Genomic DNA, 23,461 nt, shown 5'->3' with positions numbered 1-23,461 from the left:
GAGGGCCTTTGCTGGGTGACTCTGCTGAATTTCTTGTGAGTAGGCTGTCCTAAACAAGAGAATCAAAGCACAATTCCACATAGATCACAGTCATTTGCCTTCCAAGCTGATGACTGAATTGAATCTCCATTTCTGTTTGCGGAAGCATATCAAATGGCCAAGTCCAAAACTAGCGAAAAGGACCTTACAGGGTAAAAGTCCTCATAGACTTAAAGATCCCACACTATGTAATAGTCCAAAATTCAAGTCTGTTTTGAGATTCAGTCCAAACTATTAACTGATAGCCTCTATCAAAACAAAGCAAAACATAAATAAGTCCATTTTTTGTTTATTCTTATTTGAAAAATGTTATTATTTAGAGATATAGCAACATGTGTAGGCCTGGTGTTACTTTCATGTAATTCAGGTAAAATATGTAATTGAAGAGATAGATTTGTGTGGTCATAAATAGACATCTAGGTAAAAATAATAGTACCTGATGCATGTAGATAAAAGTGACAAATAGCTATTATGTCAATTTTCTTTATTGGTTTGTTAAATTTTAAAGAAATTCTCTGTGGAAAAAAAGGAGAAAACAGTCAATGTACTGCATATTATTTTTCCTAAAACCTACCCATTTCTAACTCATATATATATATATATGTGTATATATATGTATATATATGTATATGCAAGAAAAAATTAAGTCTTTCTATAGTAACATCATTTGATATCCCCACCAATACCAATCACTACTGGAAAAATAGAAATCATCTCTGGGTTTTTCAAAGAAAGAGGAAAATTTCATATTCAAAATCGTCAAGATGAAAACACAAAGAAATACAATGGTGCACTCTTGTCAAGATGCTTAAAGCATTAAAAATCATGTATCACCATGATGAAATCCCATGTATTGTACATGCCTCTCCACGTCACCTCAGAGTGTGCCCTATTTGCAACATTGGCTTTGTTCCTTCCACTTATTTTTAATACTGGCTTCTATTCAATACTGCTTCCTTTTATGGAAGTAACTTCGAGTTATCATACTTACTCATTGATTTGTTCACTTTTGTGCTTATTTTTTATATTATTTTATTTTTTGTTGGTTATTTTATTTATTTACATTTCAAAAGTTATTCCCCTTCCCAGTTTCCCCTCCACGACACCTTATCCATCCCCCCACCTGCTTCTATGAGGGTGCTCCCCTACTCACCCACGCACTCCCACCTCACTGCCCTACCATTCCCCTGTGCTGGGTCATTTAGCCTTCACAGAACCAAGGGACTCCCCTCCTGTCAATGTCAGAAAAGGTCATCCTCTTCTACATATGTATCTGAAGTCATGGATCCCTCCATGTGTACTCTTTGTTTGTTGGTTTAGTCCTTGGGAGCTCTGGGGTTTCTGATTGGTTAATATTGTTGTTTTCCCTATGGGTTTGCAAACCCCTCAAGCTCAATCAGTCCTTTCCCTAACTCTTCTATTGGAGGCTCCATGCTCATTCTGATGATTGGCTGCAAGCAACCGCATCTATATTGGTCAAACTCTAGCAGAGCCTCTCACAAGGCAGCTATATCAGGCTCCTGTCAATAACACTTCTTGATACCAGCAATAGTGTCTGGTTTTGGTCATTCTGATATAAAATGACTCAGGTTGAATATTTCTATTTAATAAATAAGAAATGGAGGAATATCAAGGAAAGATTATAAGAACAAACTTCAAACTTTGACAGGTCAAGCATCAGATCTTACAGCTTCATTTTTAGTATCCAGGCTCTTAACAGTAGAAGCTGCACTCTAGTGGACTTGGCTAGTCTAGTCTGTGTTTCCATGCATTTTACCTGGTGCAAATGTAAGATACCTTGGGTCCATTTCACTTGATTCCTGAAGCTTCAGTCCATAAATATTCTCCATTTCTTGTATCGCCTTTATCCTGACTACATAACACTACAATTTGGGTTTCCCTTTCACTGCTTTATTAAAGGCCAACCTATCATACCTATTCCTCCAAATACAACACTAAGACAGAAGCAAGCTATCTATGAAAACCACTTGACTGCCATTAATAAAAGCTGGAGGAGGAGGAGGAGGAGGAGGAGGAGGAGGAGGAGGAGAGGAGAAATACTTGCTATTTGCTGCAGTCCAAGAAATAAAGGTGTGCTTATACCACTGCAAGTTTCGTTGCCTTAACGCTAAGTACTATCCTATGCCCATAGTATTTTATACCATCCATATCAAAGATATTACAACTATTGTAAGTCTCAAAGCTCATTTGTTTTAACCATAAAATTAAAATTTAAAGCTTTGATAATATTTTGGTAATAGTTACTGGTGTTTTCTTTTCTTTATATAAGAAAGAGTTTCATGTTGTCCAGAGTGGCCCTTGTTGAGGGATTTATTTTCCATGTGCCTGGAATACAGGTGTGCCAAACCATGTTCAACTTTTAATAAAGTTTCCTCGTTTATCACTTTACATTCTTCCTTATTACTTTTCACAATTTTCTCATATCTTAAGTCAGTCTGAATTTTCTATTAATCTGACATGACTATATAAAAAGCAAACCACCCACAGGTATATCTACAAACGTACATGTGTGCATGCACAGAAACACGTGCAAGACACGTGCACATGTTTGCACACACACACAGAGTGAGAGAGAGAAAGTGAGAAAGGGAGTGAGAGAGAGATTTGTGGGAAGTTAATACTTTCTATAATACTATAAGTTTCAACAAATTTGTTAACATCTTACTTGCTGGGGCTAGTGTGGGGTTGAGACTGGTTAAGAGCACTGGCTGTTCTACCAAAGGTCCTGAGTTCAATCCCAGCAGCCAGATGGTGTGCATGGAGACAGAGTATATCTTTAAAAATGTGTGACTTCCTGAGGCCAGAATTGGATTTCAGATTGTTTAGTTAGTCACAAGGCATGAAAGCCATTTACATAGCATTTATTTTACACTAGGATCATAAATGGTAAACTCTATACCCCTTCCTAACATTCACTGAGACATGTCTCTGCTTATGGAGCTGCTTACAATTTCTGCTCTGGGTTACCTAGCATTGTCCACTGAGCTGTAAAATATCCAGAAGTCTCCTTTTTGATGTATTTTTGTTCTTTTTCCCTAAATTATCAAGATAGATGAAGCAATCATAAATGGCTCTTAAAATATTTTCAATTAATTAACTGTTCAAGTGATATAAGACATGGTACATTTTCAACCTGTTCTTTTTTCCATACCACTCAAACACATCCTTTGTCTTCAGTTTAGAGAATAATTATAGAGAATGCTGAGTTTTGTTTTATAGATTTTTATGTAAAGGGATCCATGTAATTATGCCTATGTCTCACTGGTTCATCTATGGCCTTCTTGATATTACACACAATGTACTACATCCTTCTGTTTGAAAACATAGAATTACATAGGATGAAGGCATATCAAAAGAAACAGAGATTGCAGATTATTATTATTAATTATTATTTATATTATTATTTATTATAGGATGTTGTATCCTAATATCTAAGTTATTAGAATGTAAGAAAGCAGTTTATTATAAAGTGTTATTTTTTAAAAATTTAAAACCATGGGGAGAAAAGATTAGCTATTTCTCTTCTAGCATCGCTTTTTAGATGCCTTTCATTTTAAGCTGTACACTGAACATAAATCGAGCTTCTCTTATTTTCATTACTATGGTAACCAAAATGAAATTGCTTACATATTAATTATTTACCCTTGGTCTTGAATCATAAATTTGATCAATCCCATTAAATTCTAGAAAATGTGGTGGCTAAATGCTGATATTCCTATGTATAGAGGCGTCTCACTGACTAAACTGATTGAAAGGAATGCAATACTGTTCTAAATTTATACTGAGGAGAAAAGAGGTTGGTTGGAAATTTTTGAACTTTCTGAAAGCACACAGAGCCATTTTTAGATGTTTAGATACAGTGAGTCTACTGCATTGGTGGGCTGTGTAATTGATTAGTAAAATGCCCAAATGATCTATGCCTTACGTTAACTATGTACAAAATGTAGGTCAAAAATGAATATCCAGATTAAAATATAAAACCACAAATATCAGTGTTTTTTTTTAATTTTTATTGGTTATTTTATTTACTTACATTTCAAATGTTATTCCCCTTCCTGGTTTCTTCACTGAAAATGTCCTAACTCACCCTCTCCCCACCTGCTTCTATGAGGGCCCCGACACATCCAACCACTCCTATCACACAACCCTAGCATTCCCTGACACTGGGGCATCAAGCCTTCACAGGACCAAAGGCCTCCCCCCCCTTGATGCCAGATAAGGTCATCCTCTGCTACATATCAGTTGGAGCCATTGGTCCCTCTGTGTATATTCTTTTATTGGTGGTTTAGTGCCTGGGAGCTCTGAGGAGTCTGCTTGGTTGATATTGTTGTTCTTCCTATGGTGTTGCAAACCCCTTCAACTCGTTCAGTTCTTCCCCTAACTCCTCCATTGCGGTCCCTGTGCTCATTTCGATAGTTGGCTGCAAGCATTCACATCTATATTGGTCTGTTTCTGGCACAGCCTCTCAGGAGATTTATATCAGGCTTCTGTCAGTAAATACTTCTTGGCATCTGGGTTTGGAGTCTCCAGAGGGGATGGATCCTCAGGTGGGGCAGTCTCTGGGTGCCCTTTCCTTCAGTATCTGTTGCACTCTTTGTCCCTTTATTTTCTTTAAACAGGAGCAATTCTGGATTAAAATTTTGAGAAGGGTGGGTGGCCCCACATCCTTTAACCAGAGACCATGCCTAACCTCTGGATATCAGTGTGTGCTTTCAACATAGGAAAAATAAATAGGTATATAAAAGGGAGAGATTAATTCACATAATCACTATTTTCTTGAAACATTATGCTAACACAAGAAAAAAGAACAAAAGAAAATCATAATGCTTCAGTGCCAGTGAAAAACACCAATTACATGTTTATTTAAAGAATATGAAACTGAGTTACATTTGAATCCACATTAAATTAGTGCATTTTGATAATAATAATAATTATTTATAAGTCATGAAGGATAACAGATTTTCTATACACAAGGCAAGCTCCTCCCATTGTGCTACATGTTCAAACTTCCATATACTTATTATTTCTTAAGGATTGTAGGCAAGAAGCCAGTAAACTGAGGCTGACTCATCATCTGTCTCCTTCCAATGACCTCAAGGACTTCAAATTTTCCTGTGAAACTTTTAGAACATCAGCATTAATACATAATATTCATCTTAAAGAGCATCTAATATAAATGATAAAATATAACTAATTTTCTATAATTATATAGACAATGATTATATATGATAGGCCACTTAGTGTTTCATCCTAAAAGTCATCTAACAACACCTTAGAAACCTCTGTTGAAATTATTGGTCAGGAGAGTTTTCCAAAACAACAATGAAATGATATTAACTATTGGTGATGTCTTTACTTTCCTTCCCAAGGTTCAAGGTAAGTACCTATTGCTAAAGTCACCAAACAGTTGAAACACTGGACTCAGAGATTTCAAGTTGGATCTGACCTGAAAGCTTTATACAAAAATGAAATTTTCTCTTACTGGAAGGAACTATAAAGCTATCAAGAGAGGGATGCAATGGGCAGTCATATCCAGATGTGATACTTACAAATTGCAACAACGGCCACATTGGCAAGACACTTCTGAAGTACATTAATGGCACCCATAGCTTGTATATAACCATCTGGTGCCTAATTAGATTTATGGGCTATTGCTCAACATAAGAACAATCATACCTCATACTGGAAACCTAGCCAACTACCCAGGGCTAGTGAGGCACAAATCTTATAGGAGTAGGTATTCCATTTTAATAGACTCACACAATCCCTAACTGCATTTAAAGTAGGTTTCCTTATACTCACAGATAAATGTAGCTCTTACTACTCATCAAAAAAAAGCTTAACTTTGTCACAGTCCATCACAGAATATCATTGCAAGTGGCCAAAGTACTGGGAGAACTGACTATGGTGCATCCAGGCCCAGTAGATAAGGCCAGTAGATAACCATTGTAAGCAAATGACAGGAAATCCCACATATGAGGGATTATATAAGAGCCAGAGGACCAGGAAATCTGCTATGAGAGGCTAGAAATAAACGCAAAGAAAGCACAGTCAAGATCTTGCAACAGTATCACTCCTTAAACAACATTCAACAATAACAAGAACTATTATTGAATTTTGGTTGTAGAACTTGTACCTAAGAGTTCTGTCCCATGGGTTCCAGATTCTGAACAATTTTGCCCAAAACTCTTTCCAAGAACCCTTTCAAGCTATAATCATTTTAGAAGGCAACTTTAGTCTATACTTTGATGAATACCTACAGTTGTTTCTTGTGATTTCTAATCTCTGCACTTGCTGAGGCAAATAACTTTGAGCAGAAAGACTATTTAGGCTAAAAAGGGCATGGGGATCCTAGTTCACTTGGCTCATTGGCTTGTGACAATGGGGAAGCCCAGGGGGACACTACTATATTTGTTATTTGCTAAAGATCTACTTTCTCGCTTCATCTTAAGAGAGGGAATTTTAGAACAAAGTTGAATAATCACACTGAGCATTTTTATTAGTAAGGTATACATATTCTCCAAGATTCCTCCCTCAAGCCCATATTCTCCAAGATTCCTCCCTCAAGCCCGCCTGTACTTTGTATTGACGTTCAATGTCAGCATGTCCAATTCTTGTAAATTCATGGGATGTTTCAAACATAAACTTTGGGATAACATAGTCTGACCTCAACTGTGAGGAAAGTACTTTGCATATTGATGTGCCATGCTGCTAAGTATTTGGTTTAGATATAATAAAATCATCTCCCTATCTTCAAATATTTTGTCATGTAAATCTTAACACTTCAACATTACTTAATAGTAATCAGAAATACATTATGTCTTTCCACCAAAACTATGGTATTTTATAGAGTGGTGCTTTAGTCAGTCCTCAAGTATCTTCCATTTACCTTCATAGGTGTTTCAGCTCAAAACCAAGCCAGATAAAATGAAGGTGATATGTAAAATAATCTTTAAGTGTATTTTAAACTGTGTTATAAATTAGAGAATAATATTCTTATATTTGTGGGTTTTTCCCTCTAATTAATTTTCACATATTTTTTCCAAGAATTCAATACCAAAAATGGATCTTTTGGAAAATATTGTTAAAATATTGTCATATAATTGTGTGTATACATACAGTATATAGTTATGTGTATACATACAATAATAATTTTGGAAAATACTGATAAAACATTGTCATACAGTTATGTGTATACATACATTGGTGCTGACTCTATAAAGCGACTGTGTGTCTTTATGACAAAGAAATATCAACACTTTTAAAGCAAAACAGTAGCCTTTGAGTGAATAAAAATGTAGCATATTTTAGAAATGTGTGTGCATTTATAAGTTTACATGTTACTCCTGAAATAGGTTCATAATGCTCTTAGAGAATGTAAGTGAATTTTAGAATAAGTTTAGATTAACAGAGTTCAGGGTTTATAGACACAGTCTACAGAAGAAGGAAAGCGGCATACTGGATTGTAGAGCAGTGTCTCTGAAAGTTAGCAATGAAGGGTGCACTACAAAAGTGGTGGAGAAGAATATTTAGGAAGAACGACAAGAGTAAATGTTAACTGGTTTTGTAGTATATAATTCTAAAATGTCAAAAATGAAAGGGAAAATATGGAATAATCGTGATCAAAACATTAAGTGGTGTAGATATTTGAGTTAATCAGTTAAAACAAAAATTCTATGGAAGTAAGCATCTAACAGACAGAACCTTGGCACTTCACATTCAGCACAATTCATTCCCATTCCTCTCATGCTATACTATGACTTGGACTCTAGTCAAAGTATGTGATTTTCTGAGGCACTGGGTGTGTGTGAATGTGTGTGTGTGTGTGTGTGTGTGTGTGTTTTGCTGTGATCAAAGCTGACAGCATTTTCACTCTTATTAAACAAAATAAAGCAAAAAGATAGAGATTATAAATATAAGGTATGAAATGTCAAATCACAATAGATACTATACAGGCTTAGAAGATCATAAAGGTCTTGTAAAAATAACTATGCTGAAAGATAAATGATTGCTTGAAATAAAAATCTTGCAAAACAGCTTATTAAAACAAATATGAGAAAACATATATAAATTAATATTCTTTATCTTAAACAAAATTGTTATTTGCATCCAGGAAACCTGGAGACTGTGTAACTCACATACTATACTGTAGTTTACTTTACAGCACTGCACTGGTTCATCCTACATATCTTACCAACCTATCCTCTCATATCCTATCCCATCTTACCTATCCTATGCTATCTTACTTGCCCTATGCTATCCTATCTTACCTATCCTATCCTATGTTATCTTTCAATCTGTGTTTGAAAAGCATTAAGTAATTTTAGAGGCCCCAATTTATATCTGAGGCAACACAGTTAAACACTAAACCAAAAAAGGCAAGCAGGGACAACACTCTGATTCTCTTTAAGTAAAATTAAGGATACAGAAAAATTCCAAATTCCAAAAGGGAAATTCACTATTAATGATAGTTCTTGTAACTCCATAATGCTGTGTTCCAATGAGATTTCTCTAACACACAAATATCCTGCTTACTTTTTCCATAAACAGACATCTTTAATAGTTCTCTTAAACGTGGCTTTCAAGACTCTGTGTTGACTTGATTGATGACCGACATCATATTTAATCCAAAAGTACTTTTGTGACCCAAACTCACATTATTCTATGGTCTAGAAAATGTATAGGCAATTCTTATAATTTTTCTTGTCTCCTCAACAGCCATTTAGTTACCCTAAACAGGTATAAAATACTACTCATATTCTATTACACATTAAACATTTCATTTATTTTTATTATTCTAAATGAAAGTCATATACTCATCTACCTTGTAGGATGAATGAAGATGAAATAAGCAGCTTAGGAAAATGAACAGAAATTAAATAGCACATTGTGATGTGCTTGCATTATTAGTTTTGAGCTATGAGTACAAATTATTAATACTGTGGGACCATAATCTGCCAAATGTTTTTAAAGTATTATGTTTATTAATGGTAAGATATAGTCAATTGCCACTAAAAGTGGAGCAAATAAATGCTTTGTGGTATTCATTAGAGAAATCAAAGCTTGTTAAAGCATTATCACTGAACACTTTTGTAGCGATATGCATTATGAATATTCTGATTGATGAAAGATTACCATACCTTTAGCACATGTACAAAGACTGAAGGTGTTTTTGTCCAAAGATTCTCAATATTACTTCTCCTAAATTCATTGTCTTGTCAGTGTTTTTTCATGTGCACGCATGTGTGTGTTTGTGTGTGTGTGTATGCGTGTGTGTGTGTGTGTGTGTGTGTGTGTGTGTGTGGAGAGAGAGAGAGAGAAAGAGCACGCTAAGGTCATTGTTAGAATAACTCTTCGAGGCATTTATGGGAACTGTTTTGAAGCCTACAAATCACACAACAACTAAGGCAGAAGATAACGTTGCAATCTCATAGATAAAGCAATTTGAGAACTGTGAATCCACAGTCAAAACATCCTCATTAACGCTTAGACATCATGTAACAGAGATACATACTACAGGAATACAGGATGCTTGAGAATATCCATGAAATGCTTTTTCTAGGGAATGTCATTGAACTACCAAGAAAGATTAAACTAAGTGAAGAATAGCCAGGATGGAATCGACATGAGGAAAAACTCAGAGAAGCTTAAGAACCTGTAAAAATATTTTAGTGTCTGCCAAAAAAAAAAAAAAAGAAAAAAAAAAAAAAAAGAAAGAAAGAAAAGAAAGAAAAGAAAATATTTTCTTGGAATTGGAAATAAGTTTCCTGAATATCCTTTCTGTGTCTATGGTTTTCTGTGGTTTTTATCTTGGGGGATTTCCTTAGGTTTTTAAGTAAAGATACAGTTAGAATTAACTTTTTCGAAGAAATGGGTGAATAGAAGTAGAGAGATGAAACGGACACTTCCCAGGGATAAGAAAATCATTTCCTTAATGAATACATCTACAGGATTGAAGACACAGGATTCCTTGGGAGTTATGCTGAACCACCAAGCAAAAGGAATCAGCGATTGGGAGAAATTTTGCCAACTCACCAAGTTGAATGAATCTCATATGATAGCTTGAGTGTGACCTGTATAGATGACTAACTGTTCATGTAGAACAACCGATACATGCATAAGAATGAAGATGAGTATGAATGTACAGCTTGCTGGCATCTTAGAGCATTTCATATTTTTCTGTTGCCTAGGTTCACCAATTACCCCCCAACCACCATTCCTGATAATCTCACCATCACCCAGGAATGTGGTGAACACCTTTTGTCTTTCTTGTGTCATTTTATTTTACTGTTCAGGTATCAAAAGATAAGAACTAAACACTCTGTGAACTGTTATATTGCAAACCATAAATAAGCAAAATTGTTCCCTCTGGATTTGTGGCATTGAATTGATCATTGTTTTGAAACCTTGTCATAACTTAAAGAGCAGCTCTTGAATGGCAGTCAAATTTTAAATGTTTTAGTGTGAAATTTCACCAGACGTTGGCAATTGATAGCACATTTTTCAACAACGAAGATAATAGTTACATTGTCGAGGGCCTGCATATCCAGGAGAGGATGAGACTGGAGGCAGTGAAACTGACTGGGAATCTGTGGGAATAATACAGAAACTATAATAATTTTGCAGGATTCTGCTTACACCATAATCAGTATCTGCAAAGGACAGAGTATACATAGCAAGCATCATCTGATTATGTAAACTTCTTAGGACTTAGACACTTTTCAATATAACAGACCAATCATTGCTCTGCATGTAGGTTGATTGGACAGTAGAGAGTGGGGTGTGGACAAAGTTTTGGTAAGGCAGGAGAGGAGGAAGGAGAGAGAATGAAGATGGAGACAATGGAGCAGGATGACCCAGATCCAGGTGAAGTAGGTCAACTTTATCTTCTTTAGGTGGGCCGTTCATATCTTTATTAATTGACAGTGAATTTATTGTGTGGATGTATTGTGGGTTGAGAATTTAACATATTAATCTAATTGCTAATTTATAAGTTTCTGGAACTTTGATTTACTGGGCTAAAGAGGACAGTGTGTGAAAGAAATGGCCGAGAGGCATTTGGAGCGTGCAGATCTGGTTCTGTTGCCAGCAAGGGCCTGCTGAAAGAGATGTATGTGTGTGTGCCAGGCATGGTAGTTACCTCCTAGAGGACCACTCAGAGTACCGCTAAAGGGGAGACAGCATGCAGAGTAGCAGCCAGAACAAGCGGTTCCAGCTCGCAGGAACGGAAATCCAAGGATTCTTTTTAATTTTTACTGCAACATAGTCACATGTTGTGGATGTGGGACTTTTTAAAACAGTTAGTACCCCGAAAAATGGTTTTATTTCAGATAGTATTTGTGCATTTATCAACAGTTACTGAGTTTGGGATTATAGAAGGAGCAAGATTGGAAGAAATTAGAGAATTAAAGAATTTTGGATTGTGGTATTTTAGGAACTTAAGACTCACCTAGAAAATGCATTTTATTTTCTTTAAATGTAAGGACATGAACAGGTTTTAAATTTCTACTATCCTGATTTCAAAACAGGTTTTTAAAGAAAGATTTTTTTCCCGAGAGCGGATATATAGTGCTGAATTTAACAAAAGCATTGAGGCCAAGGAGTGATGGGTACGTGGGGGAAGAGCAACAGAACCCGTGCTGGAAAGGGAGAAAATAATAACAAGTTGAGGCTTGAACTTAGGTAAATATCAGATAATCTTCTTTCTCATTCTGATTACAGGATTTTTTAATGGAGTAAGACATAAAATTGTGGCATCTAAATAGAAAGCCTGAAAAAGAACATGGAAAGGAGGAAAAAATACTCCAGGCCATAAAATGTCACTCTAGTTTGTAACCTTCTATCCGTGGTAAAGATGCTTATATTTACTTATGAAAAAGCATTCCCAACAGACATTGTACTTAAATAGTAGTTCTCCCTCAATAAATCCACAGTTGACTACTTAGGCCAACCATGTTGATTGTGTGCATTTCGCCCCAGTGCTATGCTTTTGTTTATCGGTTGCTATGACATTTTTCTCAACCAGCCCATGAGCCTCCTACCAACTACACCAGCTTACCAATTCTCTGAATCTCTCACACCTGTAAAAATATTTAGCAAAAATTTGAATGCATCAACATGTGGTGTCAATTTGGGCTCAAAATGTAGGCTTAATATTCTGTTTTCATGTATTGTGAGCATCAAATGTGAGGTTTTTATTATGTGGAATCCCATGATGAAGCGTGATTTTAAAAATGTACATATTCCCATAGATGCCCATTTTACTGATCACTTTGGTGAAACTGAAAGGCAGGAAAGAAGGCCTTGAAATATAAATCCTGTTACATATCTTTCATAATGTCAAAAATCCATACAAATTTAGTGCATTTAAGTATCCTGCAGTTAGTTCTTTTAAACTTCTAAAAAAAAATTCAGCAAATCAGATAGGTTCTCTTCATCAGAGAAATACTATTTCCTGACCTGGAGGTAACAAATCAAATCAGCAGTTGAAGTTTTGAATCTCAGTTTGGTAACCCAAGTAAAAATTTCCATGCCCAGGCACTATCACCTGACTCTGAATTTCCATATGCAAACCTTCTGGACCTTGATTTTACAAGTATGGGTAATCATGGACTCAGTTTCTGTAATGCTATTTTAATGTCTGATTCTCTTCACAGTCCAGTGGTCAAGTCCAACTAGAGAAATGACAATTTTCAAATTAGTTAGTTCCTTGGGCACATATTCGTGTTCAAGGTTTTAACAATAGATTATTTGCATATATTTCTGCTTCTCTATGGTAAAGTTTTATATGACATTTTCTCTTCGTGCGGCGTTATCTTTTTCCTTGTAGATATGAAATTCTTGTCAAGAAGCAACTTAAGGAAGGAAATAGGAATGATGTATTTAAGCTTATAGTTTAAGAATTAATATAGTCCAACCTGAAAAATATGTCAGGTAGCTTGTGACATTGCATCCACATTCAGGATGTAGAGAGGTGAGATGCTGATTAGAGGCTCAATATCTCCTTTCAGTTATCCATACAGGACCCTAACTCACAGGTGTTGCCATTTATATTCATGGTGAGGCTTCCCTGTTCTATTACATCATTATCGACACACCCAGAATCATGGTTCCATATAAAGTCGCATCAAAGTTCCCTTAAGCTTGTAATGCGTATGTATTGGCAAACATTTATGTGTCTCCCTCTATCCAATGTCCCAAGAAGACTTGCCATTTCTTGGATTTAATAAAAACTCATCAAAAGACAGATTCTGATTGAGATAAGTCTTAATCAACCTCTCCTACTTTTTAGACTTTCACAGACTTGCAAGTTCATCAATAACTCTTAGAAGAAACCTTGCTGACTGGCTGTACCAAATATTGGTGAAGTCATGATACTTGTCAGAATTGTGTACAAGAACTGCAAGGTTAAGGTTTAAGTGCCCAAGTTCACAGTCTACATCCAATTCTCTAGTTCCTTATTATCCATCGTTACAGTTTTCTAATTCAGTTGCCAGATTTTCTACAGTTGACAGAAATTAGTGATCATTATTGGATGGCAAATGCATATGAAGTCAGAATAATTAGACAGACTTACATACAATGACAGCACATCATGAAGGTATTATCTAATATTACTGTTCTTATATCCAACCATCTATTTTTAGTCTGTTCTGAATTAGTGTGTACAGCAACAATCTCCTATTTCATCTTTGTCTGGTTTAAAAGTTACAGAAGTTCTTTATTTACAGATCTGGATATTTCTCTTTGTAGGAAAAGTTTTTCTTCAGTTACACCAATCTTTTCAACAATAACTATTAAAAGACTATTGTACAGGCATCAGCCCAAGATAAAATGATAGACCTTTAAGATAGGGTTTTTTTAAACAAATGCCAATGTGTTATCATTCTTCAAAAACACTGTGATCCATAGACTGATGGAAAATTGGTTCTCACATGACTGGAATGAAACTGCATCAAAATGTGTAGTGGTCACTTGCCTTTAAATACCTAGAATTACACATTCTATTTTAAAAAGGCACTTAATGACTGTATCTGTCATATCATTGTCTCAGCTCTAGCATGCCAAGACAGGACTATTTGAGGCCATCCCCATGTGCATAGCAAAAATTTGGATCTGGAAATGATATGTTCACATATTATACATATGAGAGTAATCTTTCCTTACTTGTACTGTGGTAAATTATGTAAAATACTCTCATTTTCTATTGTACATTAGTGTGGTTTTATAAACATTACAAAATTACAAAAATTTAAGGAGTGTTTGTTTCTTTTGAATAAATAAATACATATAATGTGAATTTAAAATGAGTTCTTTGATATTGTTTCAGCAGAATCCTCTAAGCACAGAAAGATATATCTTTTCAAGGAATTCACATATCTTAGAAAGACTCTCCCTTACATTTGCAGCATTGAACAAGAACAGGGATACACCTTGGGAGATGTTAATAGTCAAGGAAGTCCTTTCACCATTATAAAGGGGTAGAAAGCTCTTTCTAGCCATTTTAAGAAATAAGTGGGAACGATCTATTAAAGACATTTTGAAGAACTAGGTATTTATCCCCCAAACATTGTTAAATATGCTGGTGCTTCTTTCTGCCCTATGAATTGTAAAGACCATGTTGTTGAGTTGTACCAGCCAAAAGGAGAAAAAATAGCAATATTGAGTTACTACTAAGATTGAAACAAGGATGATAATTTCCAAGACAAAAATGAAGGTCCATGCTATAGAAAAAAATGTCTAACACTATCTTTATGAACCTTTTATTCTAGAAAACCTACCACAAAGTTGCTGCAATCCAAGGTGAAAGAGTCTAGACTTGACATCTGCATGCCAGATACCTACATATCAACACAGACATAAACAGGTGTCTGGGTCATGGGATACACTATTCAAAATCCTCGGAAGTGTATATAACAATCTTTGGAATGTGTCTAAATCAAAAGCAAAAAAAATGACTTGGAAGATAGAAATACATGTGTGTGACAAGATCCCATTTATTTGAATTAGTTCAGTGTGTATGCGCGCGCGTGTGCGCAGGGGGGAGGGGATCTACAGTCTGACACGTATCTATTTTTTAAATTTTATTTTATTCAATTTATGTGCTTTATGTGTATATATACTCATCTCTTAAATTGTTTTGAGATTATAATATAAGCATATTTCTTTCTTCCTCTAAACCTTCTCATATATTAACCCCAACTTCCCTTCAAATTTATGACTTCTTGTTTCATTGTTATTTTATGAATATAAATATATATGTTTCTTTTACATATTATTGCCTGCATATGTGTTTTTAGGGCTGACTCTTTTTAATCTGGACAGACAGTATGTATGTTTTCCCCTGTGGAAGACCAGCTCCCTTGTTCCCAGGTTTCCACAGTATGGGTCATTTCATAGCGTTGAGACCTCATGGGCTTTTCCTGTTCTATTTTGATATTAATTTGTGTTCACTTCAGATTTGGGCAGCTGTGTTAGTGATCCCTTATGGATTAACCTTATAACATTCATAGATGACATCTATACACTTTTTAAGTTTTATTTTGTGTGTATGTGCACGCCACTGTGTGTGTGTGTGTGTGTGTGTGTGTGTGTGTGTGTGTGTACATATGTGCAGATGCCTGTAGATGCCCAACAATGTGATCAGAATCTATGGAGTTGGAATTACAGGAAATTGAAAGCCATCTGCTCTGGAATCTGGGACTCTAACTACAGCCCTTTGGATGGACAGCAAGCTCTCTTAACAACTGAGCCAAAAATTCAGCCTGTATGTTCACTATAGACCTTAACAAGTCCTGGTTTTATTTGAGGATAGTGATTCACTTTTGGACTCTAAATTTCATGACCATTACATTGTCCTTAGAAATTCCAGGAACAATCCAAGTTTAATGGAAAGGAGTATGAATGTGTTAAGAAGTGAGTCTTATTCGTCCTAACATTCTGAGAGGTCAGCAAGTTGCCCAAATCCCTTAAATTCCTGATCATCCTTGACATTAAATTTACACTGTAGCCTAGTAAGGCACCAATGGAAGGGGAAGCCCTTGGTTCTGCCAAGGCTAGACCCCCAGTGAACAGGATTCTTGGGTGGAGAGTGGCAATGGGGGTAGGATGGGGAGGGGAACGCCCCTGTAGAAAGGGAGGGGGAGGGGTTAGAGGAATGTTGGCATGGAAACCGGGAAAGGGAATAACATCTGAAATGTAAATAAGAAATACCCAATTGAATAAAGATAAAAAAAAAAAAGAAATGCCTATGTACACATTCTGTTTTTTCCCTGTTCTTTGATCCAATTACATTGGCTTTAGAGTATTGTTTGTATGGGCAGGCCAACTACTCTTATTTCATTTAACTCTAGAGTATAGTATTTCCTACCCATAGCTCATAATAAAAGACTGAGTATTCTTTATAGATTATTTATCAAATGCAAAAACTTATAAAGAATGAGAAATCTGTCAGTGACAACTAGCTCCCAGCAAGTGACACCTATTTTTTATTTTCAGCTGTAAGAATTTTCAAATTAAAACACAAAAATTTAATACTTAATTGATTTCAACCTGAAATACAATATTGAATGTTCATGTTTTTGTCTATATCCACTTTTACAATTGAGGTCACATGATGTGTTATTAGATGATATGATAATGTCTAATAAGAAGTATGCTTTCGATATTGTACACAAACTCTGTATCACTTGATGAGGTTTCCCAAGCACACAAGAAACACAAACAAATACACACACACACACACACACACACACACACACCACCAACACATACACACACCAAACACACACACATAAACCACACACACATCAAACACACACACACACCACACACACTCCACACACACATACACCACACACACACACACACACACAAACACACACACAAACTTCCCTCTATGACAAATTATGAATTAATAACAAAGGACTATCAAAAGTGTTGCCAGTAAAAGAAGTGTTTGATTTAGAGGTGAGACTAATGGGTCAACCCAAATTTTTCTGATTGAAGATGCACTTTTCAGTGTATTTCTTTAGAAAAAAATTGTGTGTTCTTGTAGACAGAAAAGGCAGTGCTTGTTTGCCTGCTGTGTTTAAGAAATATCCTATTTAATCTACATTATCAAACATGATGGTTTTATATTCTATGATTGATGTTATTCAAAATGGTAGTAATAGTTTAGCTGCTTATAAATTTTTTTGACAAAATGAGTGATGAATTAAAGGACTTAAATCCAAAGGTCTCATTTTCACTTACAATTTATGTGCTTAAATTTTTTTCAAAAACTACAGTTATATGATTGCATGCATAAATGTCTTCTGTCTGTAGCAAATGTGAATATTTTATTGTATATTTTTTAAAGAGACAAATAAAGGCAAGGAAGGAAATACAGAGCTGGACATCTGGAATTTAGGTCCATTTGATTATAGTTTAGAAATTTATTATACTGAAAGCTTCTTGAGATGCATGTGTGTATTAATAAAATCACATATTGGGATAGACAGATTCTAATAAGATATCTCTAGTCACCAAATGAAGCTTCAATACCAGGAATGAGCTATAATGAATTTATTTCTTGGTCAACAAGGTCACATGGGAACCTGAAAGCCAACCTAAGCTGTTACCAAGATTCTAGGCTGCTCTTAGAAGCTAACAAAAAGACCTCATCTTGAAGATAACACCGTGCAAAACATGGAACATGGAGAAGTTGAGCTTAGGCCTACATAAAGCCTTCATCACCATAGTAGGAATATCAACACCATATTAGACACAAACTCTGTGGTCTACAATGGTGTACCACCTGAAATATATGCTATGGCAATGATGGTACAAATCTTGTCACAGTAACCATCCAATATCTAATTTAACTTAAGGCCTACTCCACTAACAGAACATATACCCAATAGTACTTGGGTGATCAAGAACATGAGACTAGATACATGACTGTGGGACCTATGGCAAAATCAAATACTACGGTTTTGTTCTACCAAAAGAACATACTAATAAATTAGTCTTAATGGTAGTCTGCTATACTTAAAGATCAGTGATTCGCCCCACCATTATTGCCCAACCATTAAGCTTTCTTCTGCAGAAGAGGGAACAAATAGAGATCTACAACAAGATAATATACAGAGTGGGACAGAGTTTTAATTAAAAAGATACCTCCATCAAATCCTTACCCACAGGGCTCAGGAAACACTGTAGAAAAGGTGAACTAAAGAGTGTAAGATCCAGACAAGGTGAAGAATATCAAGGAAACAAGGCCCTCTAAATAAATAGGTTCAATACAAGTATAAACTAAGAGGGACTGAAACCACACACAAAGGAGCAGCCCTCTTTTGCATAGATAAACCGTTAGCCAGACTAATTAGAGGTCACAGAGAGTGTATTCAAAGTAAGAAAATCAGAAATGGAATGGGAGACATAACAAGAGAATCAACAGAATTGGAAGAAATTAAAACCATCATCAGATTTTACTACAAAAGCCTATATTCAACAAAACTGGAAAATCTGGAGGAAATGAACAATTGTCTAGAGAGATACCAGGTACAAAAGTTAAATCATGAACAAATATATCATCTAAATAACTCCATTACTCTTAAAGAAATAGAAGCAGTTATTAAAAGTCTCCCAACAAAAAGAGCCCAGGTCCAGATAGGTTCAGTGCAGAATTCTATCAGACCTTCATAGAAGACCTCGTACCAATACTGTTCTGCTATTCCACAAAATTGAAACAGACAGAGCACTACTAAATTGCTTCTATGAAGCCACGATTACTCTTCTAACAAAACCACATAAAAACCCAACAAAGAAAGAGAATGTCAGACCAATTTCCCTAATGAATATTGACACACAAATACTCAATAAAATTCTTGCAGATCGAATCCAAGAACACATCAAAACGATCGTCTATCCTGATCAAGTAGGCTTCATACCAGGGATGCAGGGATGGTTTAATATATGAAAACTCATCAATGTAATCCACTATATAAACAAACTCAAAGATAAGAACCACATGGTCATTTCATTAGATGCTGAGGAAGCATTTGTCAAAACTTAACACCCCTTCATGATAAAAATCCTGGAAAGATCAGGAATTCAGGGCCCATATCTAAACATAGTAAAAGCCATATACAGCAAACCAGTAGCTAACATTAAACTAAATGGAAAGAAACTTGAACCAATCCCACTAAAATAAGGGACTAGACAAGGCTGCCCACTCTATCCCTACTTATTCAATATAGTACTTGAATTCCTAGCCAGAGCAATCAGACAGCGAAAGGGGGTCAAAGGAATACAAATTGGAAGGGAAGAAATAAAAATATCACTATTTGCAGATGATATGATAGTGTACTTAAACGACCCCAAAAGTTCCACCAGAGAAACTACTTAACATGATAAACAACTTCAGCAAAGTGTCAGGGTATAAAATTAACTCAAACTAATCAGTAGCCTTCATCTACTCAAAGGATAAACAGGCTGATAAAGAAATTAAGGAAATGACACCTTTCACAATAGGCCCAAAAAACATAAACTATTTTGGTGTGACTTTAACCATGCAAGTGAAAGAGCTGTATGAAAATAACTTCAAATCTCTGGAGAAAGGAATTGAGGAAGCTCTCAGAAGATGGAAAGATCTTCCATGCTTCTGGATGGGCAGGATTAAAATAGAAAAGATGGCCATTTTGCCAAAAGCAATCTACATATTCAATGAAATCCCTATCAAAATTCCTACTCAATTCTTTATAGAGATAGAAAGGGCAATTTGCAAATTCATTTGGAATAACAAAAAACCCATGATAGCAAAAACTATACTCAACAATAAAAGAACTTCTGGGGGAATAACTATCCCTGATTTCAAGAAGTATTACAGAACAATAGTCATAAAAACTGTATGGTATTGTACAGAGATAGGCGTAGATCAGTGGAACAGAATTGAATATCCAGAAATGAACCCACATACCTATAGCTACTTGATCTTTGACAAAGGAGCTAAAGCCATCCAATGGAAGAAAGATAGCATTTTCAACAAATGGTGCTGGTTCAACTGGAGGTCAGCATGTAGAAGAATGCAAATCAATCCATCCTTCTCACCCTGTACAAATTTAAGTCCAAGTGGATCAAGGACCCCACATCAAACCAGATACACTCAAAGTAATGGAAGAAAGAGTGGGGAAGAGTCTCGAACACATGGACATGGGGTAAAATTTCCTGAACAAAACAACAATAGCTTATGCTCTATGATCAAGAATCGACAAATGGGACCTCAGAAAACCACAAAGCTTTTGTAAAGCAAGAGATACTGTCATTAGGACAAAATAACAACCAATAGATTGAGAAAAGATCCTTACCAATCCTACATCTGATAGAGGACTAATATCCAAAAAATACAAAGAACTCAAGAAGTTAGACTCCAGAGGGCCAAATCACCCTGTTAAAAAATGGGGTACAGAGCTAAACAAAACATTCTCAGCTGAGGATTATCGAATGGCCAAAAAAGCACCTAAAGAAATGTTCAGCATACTTAGTCATCAGGGAAATGCAAATCAAAACAACTCTGAGATTCCACCTCGCACCAGTCAGAATGGCTAAGATAAAAAACTCAGGTGATAGCAGATGATGGTGAGGATGTGGAGAAAGAGGAACACTCCTCCATTGTTAGTGGGATTGTAAACTGGTACAGCCCTCTGGAAATCTATCTGGAGGTTCCTCAGAAAATTGGACATTACACTGTCTGAGAATCCAGCTATACCTCTCTTGGGCATATACCCAAAAGATGCTCCAACGTACAACAAAGATACGTGCTCCACTATGTTCATAGCAGCCTTATTTATAATAGCCTGAAGCTGGAAAGAACTCAGATGCCCTTCAACAGAGTAATGGATTCAAAAAATGTGGTACATCTACACAATGGAGTACTACTCAGCTATCAAAAACAATGACTTCATGAAATTCATAGGCAAATGGAATGAACTAGAAAATATCATCCTGAGTGAGGTCACAGAAAAATACACTTGGTATACACTCATTGGTAAGTTGATATTAGCCAAAAGGCTCAAATTACCCAAGATGCACTCTACAGACCACAGAAAGCTCAAGAAGAAGGATGACCAAAATGCAGATATTCCCACTACTTCTTAAGGGGGTGGGGGTGGGAGGGAGCAAGTAAAGATGGTACTGACATCTAGTGGTCGTTTGTGGTATACAACCATTAAGCCGTGTCTTTAGCTTTTTTCTGGCATTTACAAGGCCAAGATGATAAGCATGTTAATAAGGTATCTCTCACTCCACCAATCCCCAAAGGACAAGTTTACAGCCACTGTCTGTTTTGTACTTAAGGCCAGTGCCTTTGTTCCCCAGGGTCCCCCGAATCAACAATGAGGTGTTCCTGCAATAAAGGCTGTTAAGAAGAATCCAACGGTGTTGCGTCTTCCTTGCTGGTCGAGGTGGGCGCGTCAGGGAGGTATTCATAAGAGGGGATATGGAGGCCAAGTTTAGAGGAGTGACTCAAGGTATGGCCATTCAGAACCTGACACACATGTAGCATATATATCTATATCTATATCTATCTCTATCTATCTATCTATCTATCTATCTATCTATCTATCTATATCTATCTATCTATCTATCTATCTATCTATATCTATATCTATATCTATATATATATCTATATCTATATCTATATCTATATATATATATATATATATATATATATATATATATAGAGAGAGAGAGAGAGAGAGAGAGAGAGAAGGAGAGAGAGCCACCAAAACTAGATAAGATTGATGAAGCTAAAAAAATGCATGCAAAAAAAAGGGACCGGATATAGATCTCTCCTGAGAGACACATACAAAGCATGTCTGATACAGAGGTCAATGCTAGCAGCAAACCACCAAACTGAATAAGGCCCCCTTGGAGGAAATTAGAGGAAGTATTGAAAGAGTTGAAGGAGCTTGAAATCCCATAAAAACAACAATGCTAATCAACCAGAGCTTCCAGGGACTAAACCACTACCGAAAGACTATATATGGACTGACCCAGTGCTCTTACTGCATAGTTAGCAGGGAATAGCCTTGTTGGGGCACCAGTGGAAGGGAAAGTCCTTGGTCTTGCCAAGGTTTGAACCTCCAGTGCAGGGAAATATGGGGGAGGGCAATAAGGGGGATGTATGGAGGGAATACCCGTATGGGGAAGAGGGAGGGGGAGGGGAAGGAATGGCGGTTTATGGACATGACACCGGGAATGGGAATAACGTTTAAAATATACGTAAAGAAATATGTAATAAAAAGTTTAAAAAAACAAAAAAAATAGTACAACAGCAACTGAAGGAAAGGCCATCCAGAGACTGCCCCACTTGAGGATCCATTCCATCTGCAGGTACTGAACCTAGACACTATTGTTGATGCCAAGAAGTTAATACTGACAGGAACCTGCTATAGCTGCTTTCTGAGATGTGCTGCCAGAGCCTGACAAATACAGATGCAGATGCTCACAGGCTATTGGACTGAGCACAGCAACCACAATGTAGGGGCTAGAGGAAGGACTGAAGAAGCTAAAGGGATTTGCAACCCCATAGGAAAAACAACATCGATCAAGCAGATACCCCAGAGATTCTAAGGTCAAAACCACCAACTGAAGAGTATACATGGAGGGATCCATGCCTCCAGTTGCATATGTAGCAGAGGATGGCCTTATCTGATATCAATGGGAGGGTTGGCCCTTGGTCCTGTGAAGGCTTGATGGCCCAGTGTTGGAGAATGCTAAGGCAGTGAGTCAGGAGTGGATGAGTGGGGGAGCACCCTCATAGTAGCAGGGAAAGAGATAGAAGTTACCAAAGGGAAAACTGGGAAAGAGTGTAACATTTGAAGTGTAAAGAAATAAAGTAATCAATAAAAAGAGAAAATATGAGAGATTTTTGACTCAGAAAATTCATGTTAAGTTTCTACTATAATTTGGGGATTGTTACAAAAAATCAAAGGTGAAAAATTACATCCAGTGATAGTAGTATATATATAAATATTATGAGAAGGATGGCCATTTTAGTGTAATTCCACATGATGCATTTTCCAGGAAAATATCCGATTTCAAAGTAAAATGAATATGTAAAGGAGGACTGAGTTCTTATAAAAGTTATTCACAACAAAATTTTGGTGATTATATTCAGCTTCTCTGACTTATACTCTACAAAAGCTTTGTGTCCCCTCATCAATTTCCTTTATATTGTAAATATATGTTAAATTCTTCTTAGATATTGAACATGTCTGGATATAAAAGAATCATTTTTGAAATGTAGAAAAGTATCATTGTGAAGAGTAGTCACTCTAGTTGTTTTGTCTAAAACAGGACACTTGCTCTGCAGAAAAGGAGAAATAAATGAAATATTTTCTTTTGAAAATAAGAAAGC

This window comes from Rattus rattus, chromosome 7 (genome assembly GCF_011064425.1).
Source record: "Rattus rattus isolate New Zealand chromosome 7, Rrattus_CSIRO_v1, whole genome shotgun sequence".
Taxonomy (NCBI): domain Eukaryota; kingdom Metazoa; phylum Chordata; class Mammalia; order Rodentia; family Muridae; genus Rattus; species Rattus rattus.
The sequence above is the reverse complement of the archived record's forward strand: the minus strand, read 5'-3'. Positions refer to the sequence as shown.